Source organism: Scardinius erythrophthalmus (genome assembly GCF_964197995.2).
Source record: "Scardinius erythrophthalmus genome assembly, chromosome: 3".
Classification (NCBI taxonomy): domain Eukaryota; kingdom Metazoa; phylum Chordata; class Actinopteri; order Cypriniformes; family Leuciscidae; genus Scardinius; species Scardinius erythrophthalmus.
This window is the reverse complement of record NC_138223.1, coordinates 50,358,831-50,376,177: the sequence shown is the minus strand read 5'-3', so window position 1 is coordinate 50,376,177 and position 17,347 is coordinate 50,358,831.

Here is a 17,347-nt window from a genome sequence, read left to right as displayed (position 1 = left end):
CAGAGGTCTGTGTGGATGCGTAGTTTGACACTGCAACCACGTTCTCCTGTGTCCCCGTTCTTCCATTTCGTGTGCAATTTTTTCAAAAACGGAGCGGTTACGGTAGGATCCTTCTAGTTTAGCTTGAATTGAAGTATCTCCCCATATACTAATTAGGTCTAACACCTCACTCTCCCTCCATTGACTCACTCCATCACTGTTTTCCATATCTAGTCAAGTTTTTAATGTTAGGCTACTGTCTGTGTCTGTTGTGTCTAGGGCTCCGTCGCATAATTGTGTCAAATGTCGACGTAGGTAAAAGTCGCATCAAATCCGCCGTGGTTGTTCACACTGCGGCCGCATTGAAAAAAATCAGATCTGGGTCTGATTCAGGACCACATATGTATGTGGTCCAAATCTGATTTGAAAAAATCAGATCTGGGCTAGATTTGAGTGTTCACACTACCTCTGAAGAAGTCTGACCTGGTCACTTGACCCCAAAAAAATCAGATTTGGGCCACTTTTGCCTGCAGTGTGAACGGGGCCTTAGTTCATCTGGCAGTTATAACTCATGTACAGCCAAACAAAACTTAAAGTTAATAATTTAAGGGTCAAGAGCCCAACTAAACCACACACTGATCTCCACAATGGTAACTTTAATTATGGTTTTCTCCTTCAGTGATTCTGCTTGTTAACACCAGGTGTCTTCAATGTTGGCAATAAAAGATATTTTGTAAATTTTACTCATTTTAAATGGTTAACTTTTAAGGAATTCATTTGATTAATTATTACTCAATTCTAATTTGTTAAATTTAATTAATAATATTGCTTGTAATCTGTTGCCTCATTTTTATTAATTAGATATCAATAAAATCAATGTATTCTTTTTTACAGTGTATGGAATGTCTGTATATTCAGCATTTGCATACTGTGAAATACAGTGACCAACTGCAGAAGCCCAAAAGGTTACAGTAAAAAACTGTAAATGAAAAGCATGTTACTGTAAAGTACAGTCAGAAGAGTTGAGCAACTGCAGAATCAAGGTCAGTGAGAGAGATTTATTCTGCTTCAGCTTCACGTCTTCATGTCGGTCCGGCCGGAGAATATCATCTCTGCAGGAGAAGAGAAAAACCCTGAAGCAGATCCAGCCTTGACAACATTCTCCACACCTTCCTCTTCCTCTTCCTCTTCGTTCATCACCTCTTTCACACACTCTTCCTCCTCTTATACTCACACTCTTCCTCCTTTTATACACACACTCTTCCTCCTCTTATACTCATACTCTTCCTCCTCTAACTCATACTCTTCCTCCTCTTATACTCACACTCTTCCTCCTCTTATACTCGTACTCTTCCTCCTCTTATACTCACACTCTTCCTCCTCTTATACTCACACTCTTCCTCCTCTTATACTCACACTCTTCCTCCTCTTATACTCACACTCTTCCTCCTCTTATACTCATACTCTTCCTCCTCTTATACTCACACTCTTCCTCCTCTTATACTCACACTCTTCCTCCTCTTATACTCATACTCTTCCTCCTCTTATACTCATACTCTTCCTCCTCTTATACACATACTCTTCCTCTTATACTCATACTCTTCCTCCTCTTATAATCATACTCTTCCTCCTCTTATACTCATACTCTTCCTCTTATACTCATACTCTTCCTCCTCTTATAATCATACTCTTCCTCCTCTTATACTCATACTCTTCCTCTTATACACATACTCTTCCTCCTCTTATACTCATACTCTTCCTCTTATACACATACTCTTCCTCCTCTTATACTCATACTCTTCCTCCTCTTATACTCATACTCTTCCTCTTATACTCATACTCATACTCCTCTTACACACATACTCTTCTTCCTCTTATACTCATACTCTTCCTCCTCTTACACACACTCTTCCTCCTCTTATATTCATACTCTTCTTCCTCTTATACTCATACTCATACTCTTCCTCCTCTTATACTCATACTCTTCCTCATTTTATACTCATAGTCTTCCTCCTCTTATACTCATACTCTTCCTCATCTTATACTCATACTCTTCCTCATCTTATACTCATACTCTTCCTCCTCTTATACTCATACTCTTCTTCCTCTTATACTCATACTCTTCCTCATCTTATACACATACTCTTCCTCCTCTTACACACATACTCTTCCTCCTCTTACACACATACTCTTCCTCCTCTTACACACATACTCTTCCTCCTCTTACAAACATACTCTTCCTCCTCTTACACACATACTCTTCCTCCTCTTATACTCACTCTTCCTCCTCTTACACACATACTCTTCCTCCACTTACACACATACTCTTCCTCCTCTTATACTCACTCTTCCTCCTCTTACACACATACTCTTCCATGAAGTGCGCCATTTGGGACAGGGCCTTAGACACGCACTTGCAAACTTCCTTAAGCACTTCCCCTTGGGAGCAATGTACATCCGAGTGAACGAGACGGAGGGAAATTAGCGAGTGAAGGGCATTACATTTTTGGACTACAGTTTCACTACAGCGGTTTTGCCCTGTCACATTTCATTTTTAAATCTTAGCGACTGTTCTGTCCTAAAACTATCTAAAGGTTATTGTTACTCCTGCTGTTATTTTTTGCTCCTGCTGTTGCTCTTTTAATGAAATAAAATAATGCTTGTGTCATGAACACTTTGATCTCCAAAAACGAACAGCCTAGTATAATAAACTCACTTTATTTTTGAAAGCCTGCATGGCATAACAAACTTTTGCATAGACATTCAAAGGGCAATTATTAGTCTAAAGTCAAGATAACTCTTAATTCCTTAAGTTAATTAATTTTACCTGGGGTTAATGTGTAAACTTGAACACAAATAAAACTTAATTTCAAACAGGCTGAAAGTGTGAACATATTAATTTGTTGGAGACATAAACAAGAATACAATTTAATTTACCTTTCAGTGTGGACACACCATTATGTTACCATTACCATTGATCATTCACTATAAAACTATACAAGCTCAATTACACCAAGAAGTAAAAGAAAATAAATGGTGAAATTGGTCACAGCAAGAAGAGCATTTTGAATACTTAGGGAAATTATTCCCTTCCAGTGCCGTAACATGCATCTCGACGACAAAACTCTCTCAAACTCTCACAACGAAATGTGCATGCGCGGGCAAAAGTGCTGTGGGGTAAAACTGTGGCTCTGCGGCTCTGCAGTCAAACCCTTCTCGCTATTTCAACACTGTGAAACAAAAACTAATTTATTGTTGTCTTTGTTGAATTTTCAGATTGTACAGCGTGTGACAGAAATAGAAATGATATGTGCCCCCAGAAAACACAGCCTCTTCTGTGTGTGCGACACCTCACACATTATATCGATCAATCAGTGTTTTTCAACTGTGGAAAGAAGTCAATAAAACAGCTGGAGAACAAGAATATCACATAACGTTACATAACGCTGGAGAAGAATAACATTACATTTACCTCAAGAAAGCCATTTAATGACCATAGCATGTTAGTTAGCTATAAATATTAGCTATAGAGACCATTTGCTAAATATGCGCACTATATTAGCCTACATATTTATTATATTTTTAGCTATATCACTTAAATATTATTATGTTGTTAGTATAAATAAAACACATTATATTTAATTAGAGTTGTTATTTTTTACCTTTAATTATAATAGTTGACAGGGCTCTGAATGTTTACAGCAATGTGTGAATTTTTTTATTTCCTTGAGAAAAATTATCATGTACCTAAAGTTTATCCAAATTAATGGATATTGAATCAAATCGGAATCAAATCACAATAATTGAATTTGTGAAAGAGATTGAAAATGAAGTTTTTTTTTACACCCCATCAATGCCCCTTTCATAATCATCACTCCAAACTAAACTCAAAAGTTGGCAGCCCTGATGAGCTTTGATGGACGGTGTTGCTGAAAAGCAGAAGAAAATGTACATACAGAGTGAAGAGAGTTTTGTCCAATCAAATGCTCTGAACTTTGAGAAAGTCCCTCCCCCTAAACCATGTGACACTGACCAGCAAGTAGCAAAAGACTATTGGACATTTCTAAAAGGGATGAGCGTTTGACATGTTCAACACAAACTTCCTGTTTCAGAGAGAAATATGTGAGAACAGGACAGAAGAAAGTGCAGATCAGCCGCTCATGAGGCCTTAAATAAAACATCAGAGTGTTTCTAATGTGAATGTAAGAGAGACTCACCGTGAATCATGAGCAGAAAGAAGATCAGAGGAAGAGGAGGAGCCATTCTGACCCGCATCAGCATAACATATATCTATAATACAGCATTCAATTCAATTCACATTAATAAGTTATGTAGGCCCAATTTCAGAAATGTACATATACAAAATAACAGTTAGCTAAAAAAAAAAAAAAACAATGTAATAATTTAAGGCAGAAACATCTCTTGTTTTCATCTCTTAAACAAGTATATGTAAACATACTATTCTTAACATTTCTCATGTAAAGACACGTATGTTATATGAGCAATAATCATTTAAGCAAGAGTGTGTTTGTCTTACCGTGTTGAAGCTCATCAGATCAACAGCAACCAAATGACTGACTGTTTTAACACAAGCACTTTAGCTTTACAGTGAAGGACTGTGTGTGGTTAACAGTTTATTAACACCCAGCGACGGAAATATCACTGTCCCTCCCTCAACAAGAGAACAACATTACTGAACTAAACCTAACTAAAGATAAATGATGATCTTTTTCTGTAAGTTGAAGATGAATAATTGTGAAGATGAATGAAGATGAATGATAGTGATTTACAGGTGAGGCTCATCAGGGTTGATGTCAGTCGCAGGAGATGGTGACCTCTGGTGGCAGTTTGAGGGATTGAACGAGCACATATGAGACGAGGGGCCCTATCTTGCACCCAGCGCAATTGACTTTGTACACCGACGCATGTATCATTCCTATTTTGCACCCGCGTAAAGCGCACTTTTCCCTCCACAGAAGCACGTCGCTAAACTAGGGAATGAACTTGCGCTCCCTGGGCGGTTCCGCTATAATAGGATCCGCTATAGAACAAGCGCGCCTGCTCTTAAAGGGAATGTGAGATGACACTCTGATTGGTTTATTTCACGTTACGCCCAAACCACACCTATGAATAATGAAGCTCTTCAGACCAACCCATTTTAGATTTGGGCCTGGCGCAAGAGCCATTTATCCCGCCGGGAAAATAGCAACAGCGCCAAGACCTGCCCACAAAGTTACTTGCGCTTTGCGCTTTGCGCTTGGACACTTGCGTTTCAGATCATTAAAATAGGGCCCGAGATGTGTCTGACTGCAGAACTATATACGTGACAGCAGTTTCAGGCCAGCAGTTTCAGACCGGACGTTAGGAGCTGACGATCACCTAAAGCTGCTTTATACCAGAGATTGTCTTATTACTGGGAGATACCAGGATCTGTGGCTCTACCATTGTAAAGTGTAACTGCTGAATTGGATCACGTGTGCCTTGATAACCAATCACATTACAGCCTTGACGTCACTGAGGCTGTGCAGGGCCGGTTCTAGACATTTGGAGGCCCTAGCCTAAGCAAAAAAAATGTTGGAGGCCCCCCGCTACGCCCTCCTCCCCTCCACCTTTCAGAATTCACGAGTTCACACTTACATCACATTAAATAGAGTAAAGATCATGCGTATTTTGCGTGCTGTCCAGTGGAAGGTTCAGGGCTCTGAATTTTGTCCCGAACCCAGAGTATTACCCCCGTTTTGTGATAGGAATAATCTAGAACTATTGCATTGTATTTTGGATTGTGTTGTTTATGCTGATAAACAGTCAATGAACAGAGGTAAGTCTGCAGTATATATACCTCTTATCACGTTGATTGGGTTGATAAACTGATTGTGCGTCACTCGTGTTTAATTAGGTTTAATTATCTTAACTTTGTTATTAAAACATCATTAAAGTGTAAGTTGCAGGTTAAATTTTTCACGAAGATAATGCAATGTGTTTATTAAATATAAAGATAAAAACCGCCCACCATTGTTTTTTATACCAAAATGCTGAATATAATATGAAAAGTTGGCACTTTTAACAGTGGTTTTAAGCACTCCCGCTCCATTCCACTAGATGAGGCGTGACGTCATAAGAGGAACTTCACTAGTAGAGTTACCGGCATAATCCATAGTACGCTAGCAAAATGGTAAACCGTTGTGTTTGTGCGGGATGTACAAATTCGTCCAAAACAGGGCACAGGGTCCACAATTTCCCCAAGGCCAAAAGGTTGATTCGTGCCTGGGTGAGGTTTGTGGAGATTTTGGAAAATGTAACACTCCAAGAAAATCCTGACATTCCTGAGCCCGAAACCCTTCCACCTGCATCTGGCCTATGTCACACTGGGTCGCAGTGTGATCTGAAACCTCATGGAAAGTCCTTTGGTAAGTCTAGGGATATATTTTAGTCTGGGGTTCAGGGTTGTAGTGGAGGCTAAACGTCAATAAACATATTCCAAAATCACACTGTATGTATTATTCACATTCATATATGTACACTGATTAATAAGCTATTGTTGTTTAAACCAAAACATAGCAACATTATTATACCATCATTGTCATTATTATACCATCATTGTCATTGTGGCTATGTTTGTCTTATGCTTCTCTGACACAGCTTTGCAGGTAAGGCCCAAGATGGTCAGTGTGGGGACACAGACCACACGCATAAGAACATCTACACCCCTTGCCAGTCCTGATAATAGTGATGAAGAGGAGTCTTTCATCAGAAGTGACACATCCTGGGTGCCTGATGAAGAGGACGTGTCCTCAGATGAGGAGGCATCATATGAGGAGCCGCCACCTCATCCAAGTGACTCTGACCTAAAGTGAGACGATAAGCCTCCTAACTTTCAGCACCATTGATGGCTAGCTAAACTGTGATGTCTGTCTACCATAGCACCTTGTCATGGTCAATGTATCACAGGGTCAGTCCCTAACAAGCCTTTGTATCACTTTACATGCCCTTTACTTTACTTTTTACATTTCTGTGAGTTATTTTCATGTGTGTGAGATATGTTTATGTGTGTTGTGTTGCAGTGTGGTTGTATAAGCTACTGGATACATACATTCCCCCTGGGATGAATGAAGTATCTAATATTCTCTTTTTGTTTTACAGTGGTCCAGGTAAATACATTGTGTGCAAAGACCAGCTGATGGCCCTGTTCACCATTTGCCCTGCCTGTTGTAGTGAATCTAACGGTAGGATGGTGCAGCAGGGTGGCACATTTATCAAAATAAAGCAGGTAAGAAGAACATGTTTGAAAATGATATAGAGTGAACCTTATATAGAGTGATAGAGTGGACTTTAATGTTTTACTTATTCCACAGTGACCTGATAATTTTCTGATTTATTTTCTGCATATGGTAGGTCTGTGCAACATGTGGCTTCCAGCGGTTCTGGCAAAACCAGCCAATTTTGCACAGAAACATGCCAGCCTGCAACCTACTTCTGAGTGGGGCAATTCATTTTTCGGGATGTCTTCCAACCCAAACTCTCAGAATGCTGACATTATTTGGTCTACAGTGTATCAGCGCGAATACATTCTTCCGCCACCAGCGTTACTACACCATCCCCATCGTCATTCAGGCCTGGCAGGAAGAACAAGCAACCATAATAAGTGAATTGAAGGAGATGGGGGGTGGCCTGATTGTAGCAGGGGACTGTAGGTAATGCACAATTTGCCTGATGTTAATATGAGACATGTTTACAGATGACATGGTCTGATGTGCTATGTTGTATCTTTAACATAATTACAATTACAAAAAAAATACAAATAAATACAAATAATCATACCCAGGTCAGACTCTCCTGGACATTGTGCGAAATACGGGACCTACTCGCTGATTGAGGAGAGAATACAGTAAATAAGGTTGTCGACCTTCAGCTTGTCCAGGTAAGTGTGATGTTATCAGACAAATAAATAAAGTTTATCCACTTTCACCACTTACACTGATTGTGTCATGTTGAAGTGCTCAGAGGTCCCGAACAGCAACTGGTGCGAGTTAGAGGGTTTGAAGAGGAGCATAACCCTCCTCAGGGGGCAGGATCTTCAAGTGTCGACCCTCATCACCGACAGGCATCGCCAGGTAAATACAAAGATATACAATATAGATGTATAAATTCTCCCCTCTATTACTGAGTGGTTTCAATTCTTGCCAAAATGTCAAGGAGACCTGGGAATAAGTAAGTCTTACACTGACAAAGCATATCAGACCATGTAAATAGTGCATTAACTACAGTCGCCTGCAACAATTAGGTCACCACCCATCCTCCCGAGGTCCTGAATGATGATAGGGATTGTATCATATACACTGATGCCAGAAGAATGTCCTCATGCTGATGCAATGATGGCAAGATAGTGCAAGCTTCCTAACAGTTTGTGTATTACTTTTAAGGTTGCCAAGTGGGTGCGAGAGGAAATGTGTACTGAGGGGACAAGGCATTTCTTTGATGTCTGGCATGTCGGAAAAAGGTATGTATCCCGATGTTGGAAGCTTTAAGGTAATTCTTGAAATTACATTTCCATCGATATAATACTTTCCATTTGTTGTAAACAAGGTCTCAGCAAGGCTTTGGATACGGCGGTCAAGGAAAAGGACTGTGGGGACCTGATGTTGTGGAGGCCTCCAATTATAAACCACCTCTACTGGACTGCAGCCTCCACTCCTGATGGCAACCCAGAGGTCATGGAGGCCAAGTGGAAGAGCATGGTGAACCACATACAGGACATCCATGAGCATGACACTCCTGCCTTTCCCTGTTGTACTCATCTACCTCTGGAGGGGGAGCAACGGAAAAAGGAGTGGCTAGAACCAGGTATACACCATGAAATATGTGTACTCTATGGTTTTATGATAATGTGACCTGAGAGATTTTTTGCTGGAACCTGTGTTTTAATACAATTTAATCAGGGTAAAACAAAATGTTTTGTTTGGGACTTTTTTTTTTCTACAAGCTCAACGGTTGCGGTGAAACTAGAGGGTGTTGTCACAAAGGCATCCTTGCTGAAGGATGTGAAGCAGCTGTCGCCACAGCACCAAACCTTTTCCCTTGAGGCGTTTCACTCCCTCATCCTGCTCTTAGCTCCCAAACACACAGGGTTTTCTTACCTTGGGATGTACAGTAGGTCAGTGTTACGAAATGGATTAATTACATCTCATATTGGCATGTCATACAGACATCTGATATTTCTATCGCAAAATCTGCTCTTATTTTGTGATTTTCTATAGACTTCTGTTGGCAGCTCTGCACTACAACTGTACTGGCAGCCGCGAAGTTGCGCAAACAAGTGGTGGTGTTGCAAAGTATGCCGTGCAATAGGCTCTATGCACGAACGCTGCTGACATATTTCCGGTAGGATCTCAGCCGGCGTCTTTACTTCCGCATAGCGCATTCTATAGGACAATTCACTTTTATAAAATTCATTTTCTCAGAAACGGAGACAACGATTTTAGAAACTGATTCGCTAGTCGAATTTCGCGTGATATGAGAGAATACTCACCCTTAAAGTTGTCGATGTAGCTCGAAATTTTTAATTTAAAGAACTTCTCTTTCTTACTCATATTTGTGACAGTTAACTGCCTCACAATATTGTTAACATCATTCACGTTAACCGCTGGAAGTTCTTGTAAACAGAGAGTGTAATTTGCCATTATCTCCACCTAATGCAAAAACGGCTTCTGACGCAGCACCGGATGTAACTGGGCGGGCTGAGACAAAACGCGGAAGCGATCGTGCATAGAGCCTATACCCGAGGTTCTGGAAAGGTGAACACACAGTCCGGCCAGTTAAACAGAAGGCCTCATATGGTCAGTAGTTTCAGTCAGTTTCCATCATATTTGGATATGTATGCATGAGACCTTGGTAATCAGTGAATGTGATCTACATGTTTTTCATTTCCCCCGGAGTAAAGGTATGAGTGAGTGGGTATGTATCGTTCTCGGTACCCTTCATTATTTTTTGCATGCTGCATGTTTTTGTTTTATGTTCTGTGTGCTTGTAGTGGTTGTTTGTTAGTTGCGCCTTCTCCTTTTGTTCTGCAATTTTACTTGGTGGTGGGATCCTGTCACTGCAATTCTGCATGTCGTTTGCCATGGTCTGTCATTGTGTGCTGTTGCATGTTAGTGTTGCTTTGTCTTTTATTTGCTTGTAATTGTACCTGGTGGTGGGAGCTTTTAGTTGTTTTGTCATGGGTCACTTTGCATGTGTTTATGCATGTGTGAGTCCCAAAACGCAACCATCTAATAAATGTTTCAAATTGTGTCTAAGCTTTGACTCTTCATATTTATTCTGTTTGATAGGACTTCCAAAATCATATAGCAAGATACTGTACTAAATGTATCACATTTTGTCTAACCTTTGAGTCTTTTCAGATTTAACAGATTTTTCACAGGTATAATAACAAAAAACAAATAATAATAAACACATTTTATTGAAATTAAATTCATGTCTTCTGTCTACTGTTTTTTAGATTTATTTCAATGAGGGGGTTGGGGATGTAAGCTCACAACAACACAAACATACCACAAAACTCTTGGTTGTATGTTTTATATGATAAAAAAATTATGGATAAAATAACTCAATTGTAAACATACTCGTGTGTGCTTCAAGAGGGCCGTGATCCTGCCTGAAATGAGAATAAGCTATTCGCAAAACAAACGGGTTCAGGCACCGGGTTCAGACACGTTAGATCAGCCAGTCTCGCGTCGAGCTGTTCCACTAAACTCCAAAACACGTTCACCTCACGGCAGCACACACTCTCCCCTGCTGATAGCCCACACAAACACAGTGATGGACACATCAATCTCTCTTTTTCTTTTCTGATAATAAACATCGCTAATTAAATCATGAGAAATTGATAAAGCGTGGATTGAGGAAGGGTATTACATGACGTTTGAGGCGTCGATGAGACTAGCGATTGGTGCCTGTGCAGTGTGTGCATCTCTGATTTGGACTGACACCATGTAAGTAAATAATGTCTTCAGTCGTTGTCCCTCCTTGCTATTCTACATGACGACTGTGGTCCAAAAAGAATTTGATGGTTTCCCACATCTTCAGTCATTCTCCAAATAGCCATAATACAGTAGGAATCTAGCAGAGTATGGGTTGCGAGTGCCTCTTGTGACGTCATCACCCAGTTAACGTAAAAACACGCTACCTTTGAAGAAACCCCAATAAATGTTATTTTAACGCATTTTAAGACAGAAATAATTACATACATATAGAGCACTTTAATTTACATTTGGCTGTGGTGGTTAACCTGCAACTTACACTTTAAAGGGCACCTATTATGCAAAATTCACTTTTACATGGTGTTTGAACATAAATGTGTGTTGGCAGTGTGTGAGCAAAACCACCCTAGAATGATAAAAACCACCCAGTAGTTTTTTTACTATCTCAATAAATCATAAGCACTGTCTCAGAACACCCTGTTCTAGAATTCCCTCACTGTGACGTAGAAATGAGCTAAGCCCCACCGACGTGATTTGATTGACATCTGGTTTTGGCATAGACCCCGCCCTCGGTGATCTGTGTACACCATCGCCATTGTTTCAACGACAGCCGGTGTGTAATGTCTCATAAGAAGTGTAGGTGTTCTGTTGTGGGATGTAAGAATGGACATACTAGTCACTGACATCTGAGCCACTGAAAACGCAGCGGATGGATTTTATTTATGAAGAAAAGGCGCCACTTAAACTTCCTAAATACGAGAATCATCTTCTGACTGACTGTTTAGTGAACGAGGAAGTTAATCCTCAAGTGTTGCCTACTGTTCGCGATCCAACGTCACCTCCAGAAGTAAGTGTATTTTATGATTTATGAGCAAATAGTCATTTCAATCGATGCCAGCCAGTTCAACAACAAATGCGTCTAAAGCTATTTATTGGCGTCGTCATAGGAAGTCTCAACAAACAATGTCAGACAGTTTTATGTCACGTAGGCTATCATTTTATGCAGCATTTACAAATGTAAATAAATTAAGGTCTGCTCTATCTCCATAGACAGTAAATAAACGTCTATCTCCCTCCCCTTAAGAAAAAAATAATAATAAATCGTTTGTATATTTCTTCAATGAAGATGGACGCCAATAACATTACGATGTCCAGCAATCGATTTAAATAGTAGCTTACATGGGGTTAAAATGGGGTTCATCAGTGGTTGTATATCAAGCAGGGACATGCAAACGTTTGAATTATTTTGTTATTTCAACAGAACAAATAGAGAGTATCCGCAACGGATTGAAGCGCGCGTCGAGTGAATACAATGCAGTGTGCGCGCGAGCCACACGAGTAAACACTGTATCTGCACCACTGATCGCAGCAGCAACGAGCACTTTGATCACTTGATTAAAAAAAAAAAACACATTTCAGCGCTAGTATCTTATTTAAAAAACGAACTAAATGAATGCTCTGCCAGTTAACTGGAGATGTTTTATTTAGAGAATTTGTAGAATTGGGAAATTCAAGGGGGAGGGGGAGACAGGGGAGCTTTACAGGGGGTATGACTTATCTACAGATGGTGGCCAACCAGAATGAGACTTTTACCGCCGCCGTTCCCGCGGCAAAATTGGGATGTGTATTTGCTGCCTTTTACCGCTGAGTGGCGCTGTAATCACAGACTTCAAAAGTGTCAGTTTATTCTCTTTATGACGTAATCTGCCGCGGCAGCAATAATCTGAGCTGAGGTCACAGATAAATTCAAGATAAATATTGTGGTTAAACGAATTCAAATTCATTAAATTTAAACAAAGTAGACACACGTTAACATTGTGTGCCCAGTTTTTCTATAATTTAGAAAGGCTATGTCAATAGGTTACTTGTCATTTACTTCGTGTTATTTTAATGTGTTTGTAGATTTATTAACTGACACATAACAGTGAAATAAATTAAAATAATTTACCGTAAAATTAAAACATTTTCAGGACTTGCAGTTACCCGATGTTAGTCAGTTTAAGCATTCTTTGTTATATTCATAATTAAATAGGCTTACATGTTGTTATGATTATCATTTGAATTCTTTAATAAATAATCAACCACAATGCCTATTAGCCTACTGCCGCAGCAAAAATAAACCAGTCGAATTTCAAAGTCGTTCGCACACAGCAGCAACTGCGGCATTTTAAAAGGTAAGTTTCCTATATGTTTATAAAAAAAAAAAAAAAAAAAAAAAAAACATGGCGCAAGATCTTGTAAAAAAAAAAAAAAAAAAAAAAAAAAAACTTTTTTCATTATTTGAACAAAAATGAGACTGATTGAATATGTAAAAATATAAACAAACAAAGCAGAGAATAAAACAAACTTTTAGGGAAAAAATATAGGCCTATTATGCTACAACAGAATTGGTTAACATTAACGAAAGCAAAATATGTAAAAATACATTTCAAACAATATAAAACAAAACAAATTCGTGGCCGAGTGGTAGGCTATAACGTTCAAATCCCGAACAAACATGGGCTACTTTTTTATTATTAATGCAGAAAGATTTAATAGTTCTAAAATATTGCTACACCATAGCCTATTGTTTTTTTCTCATAGCCTATTTTAAATATTTTATATTTATAAAATAAAATTACCATTAATTTCCATTTTACATTAGGGACAATTTTTATCCAACAGAATGGCTGAATTAACATCTGCATAATAATAATAATAATAAATAAATAAATAAATAAACAAACAAACAGCACATGGTCTTGTAAAAACACTTTTTAAAAAAATTTTCGACACATAATTTCGAGAAAGTAAATTGCCAATGTTAAAAAAAATAAACAAATAAAAAAGAATATGACAAACTTTTAAAACAGAGAAAATAGTTTATCTAGGCTATCCAGACGATAGCTCTGTGGTCAATGCAATAACAATAGCCTCTCGAAGCTTCAAACGATCTGAGATCGAATCTCAGTATAGCCGACAGTGTTTATGTTTTTCCGTTCTTGATGCTTAAATATGCATCTGTTTATTAAAGTCAATCATCTTGTTTAATTATCAATTGTACATTACAACATCAATTTGCTACATTCCAGTTGAGCCGCTGCAAAGACGACACATCTGATGAAGGAAGACTGTCAGCCGATTGCACCAGAAAATGAAGATGATGAAGCTCGTCTTTAATCTGCTAAATTATTATTTTTTTGTGTGTGTGAATCATTCACGAGATTGAGATGACTGACAGTGATACCCGGCCATAGCAACGGAAGACATTTTTCAAAACAGATCGAACAAATCAGAAAAATACTTTCAGTACAGTATTGCTTTCAATTAAAAAATAAACAATGAAAATGTAAAAGAAAAAGAAAATTAATTATTATACAGCTTCAAATATAAACAACACGCCGACAAAACACAGTATCTCACGGGAGGAGAACCACACCGGCCGTCTGTTTCCTCTCTCTTTTTAAAGCCCCATCTTAATGCACGTTCCTCTCACAACACTCTCTGTAATTCTCCTCACCTGCTGTCAATCAGGCAATTGGCCTTGCTGCCATGGCAACAGATTTCGCGGTGTGATGAGATGACCATCCACAAGAGGTCTCCAAATAAAACTGCCTTCATGAGGATTTTACTCTCTCTCCTTATCTGACTTTTGTCACACCGTGACACCTGCATCACGAGCTGCACTTTCTGTGCGTGCCTGCATAGCCTTACGCTTAGCAGCAAGAAACAAAAGATACAAAAACACTTACAGTTACTGTCATCTCCTGTTGCCTGACTGCTTCTTCCTACTGAATGCTACAAACTAGAGGTCTGCATTCCCGCGGCTGTCCCGCGGGACCCGACCAGATATTTTGCGCCGCGGGATTAAATTTCCGACTAAAAAACGGTAGCGGTCGGTAACTCTGGTGTAATTTGAACGGGAGCGGTCGGTCATTCAATATCACGTTCCCGACGCCGACGTTCTTTCAGAACAGCATATCTTCGCTTTACCTAATCTTAATATTATCGACCACCCGGTATAGGCTACAGTCTGCTCTGCACTCAGGACCGTTATGCACGCGCTGCACGCACGGACCAGTAACGGTTCTTTCTGTCATGCATTGATTGTATTTGCCGGATCTGTGCGCGCGCGCAGCATAGTTCATAACGGTCCGACTCAGGGCAGACTGTATGTTATAAACGGCCCTCAAAAGAAAAAAATGGCAGAACAAAGTGTGGAGCAAAGTGTGGATGCGCTGTCCTTGAAGGACGTTCAACTTGGACTGGACAATGGTCAGTTTACTGCTAAGAAACCCACGTCAGGCAAGTCTAATGTATGGGAGTCTTTTTCATGCATCATAGACGCAGATGGGAAAAAAATACCCTTTGCGCAATGTGATAAATGCCTAAAAGTGTTCCCGTTCAGCAGTCACAAGACTGGAACCTCGGGTTTAAGGCGGCACTCATGCATCATCACAAAGGGTCAAACTAAACTGGCATTTACAAAGTCTAGGCCGGTGCCAGAGCAGTTTAAAAAAGAGACCACAGAAAAATGTGTTGACTTTGTTTGCCAAGACATTCGACCGTATGATACTGTGTCCGGAAAAGGTTTTAATCAGCTGGCCCAACATTTGGTCGACACAGCAGCAAAAATTGGAAAGTTTAATGTCAGTGAGATACTTCCACATCCAACAACAGTGTCAAGAAATGTTGAAAATAGGGCTCAGAGTCTGCGTAGACATGTTGTTGACGCAATCACTGCAGTAATACACAAATTCGGATGTGCAGTTACAACAGGCATATGGACAGAAACTTATCGCAAAACGTCATTTTTGTCGGCAACCATCCATTATGTTAATGAGCAATCTGAGCTACATTCTAGAGTGCTTTTTGCTGTCCCCTTTGACCCAAGCACCTCAAAGACGGGTGAAAATATTCGAATCCACCTGCTGCAGAATCTCAGAATATTTGGCATTGATGCGACAGAAATGGGCAGAAAGATAGTTTTTGTGACAGATCGTGGAGCTAACATGATCAGTGCCTTACGAGGATACACGAGACTAAACTGCACAGCGCACATACTAAATGTGACTCTGTCCAGTGCGTTTAGTCCTGCCGTAATGGAAATGTCTCCAGAGATCGCTGGGCTTCTAACTGATGTTAAAAAATTGGTCACATTTTTCAAACACTCAGGACAGCAGGCCAAGCTAAAAATGTCACTGAAACAATCCGTAGAGACACGGTGGAACTCAAATTTTGACATGCTGAATTCCGTTTTGGAACAGTACGAAGACATCGCATCTGTGCTGACTGAGAGCAAAAATCATGACAAGATCTTACGCATCAACGCCAGCACGCTCAAGTTACTAGTATCATTCCTAAAACCCTTTAAAGAGGCAACTGACGACTTGGAAACCGACAACTCAACTCCAAGTGCCTCACTAGTTCTTCCGTGGTCTGTGCGATTAATTGAGCACTGTACATCAGCCACAAAAGACCCTCTGCTCTCTGAAATCGCAACAGTCTGTGTGAAACGGCTGAAAGAACTACTGTCAACAGACACCACTTTGCCAAATTCAGTTCACATGCTTTATAGAATAGCAACCTTTCTTACGCCAAATCTGCGAAGTTTGAAAATGTTGGATGAAAGAGGGCGTCAGGAGGTGATACAGGGTGTCAAGGAGATAATAGAAGATTTAAAGTTTGATACCCATGGTGAGGAGGATGTTGAGCCAACACCTGCCAAAAGGCCTACTGTTCTCTCAAAATTTTTTGATTGGGAGGACAATGAAGAATCAGTTGGATCGAAATCACTAGATATTCAGATTCAGGAGTACATGACCATGAGACTTGAATTATCAAGTCAACAAAAAGTTTTGCAGTGGTGGGATTCACATCAGTCCCAGTTTCCTGCTCTGAGCAACCTTGCGAGATACGTCCTCTGCATCCCAGCCACGAGTGCACCTTCCGAGAGAGCATTCAGCCTTTGCGGTCGGATTTTGGAAGAAAGACGTACGGTATTGAAACCGTCATCAGTCAATGACATTCTTTTCTTGCATGGATATTTAAAATAGTCTGGAAAAAGCTGATTTTTCCAAGTAAGTAAACGGCTTTCGTTCATTTCATATATTGCCTACAATTTTGAGATGTTAATTTATTAGTTATTGTTGAATTTAATTTATGTTTTGTTTGTAGGAGATACGTTGAAACCGATGTCGGCACATTCCCAGGGATGTTAAATTGTTTTAAAGTGTTTTAATTTTGCGATGGAAGGCCTACAATTTTGAGTTGTTAATTTATTATTAGTTATTGTTGAATTTATTTCGTTTGTAGGGGAGACGTTGAAATCGATGTCGGCATATTCTTTTCTTAAATTGTTTGGTTAAAAAGTGATTTAATTTCGCGATGGAAGGCCTACATATTTTGGCTAC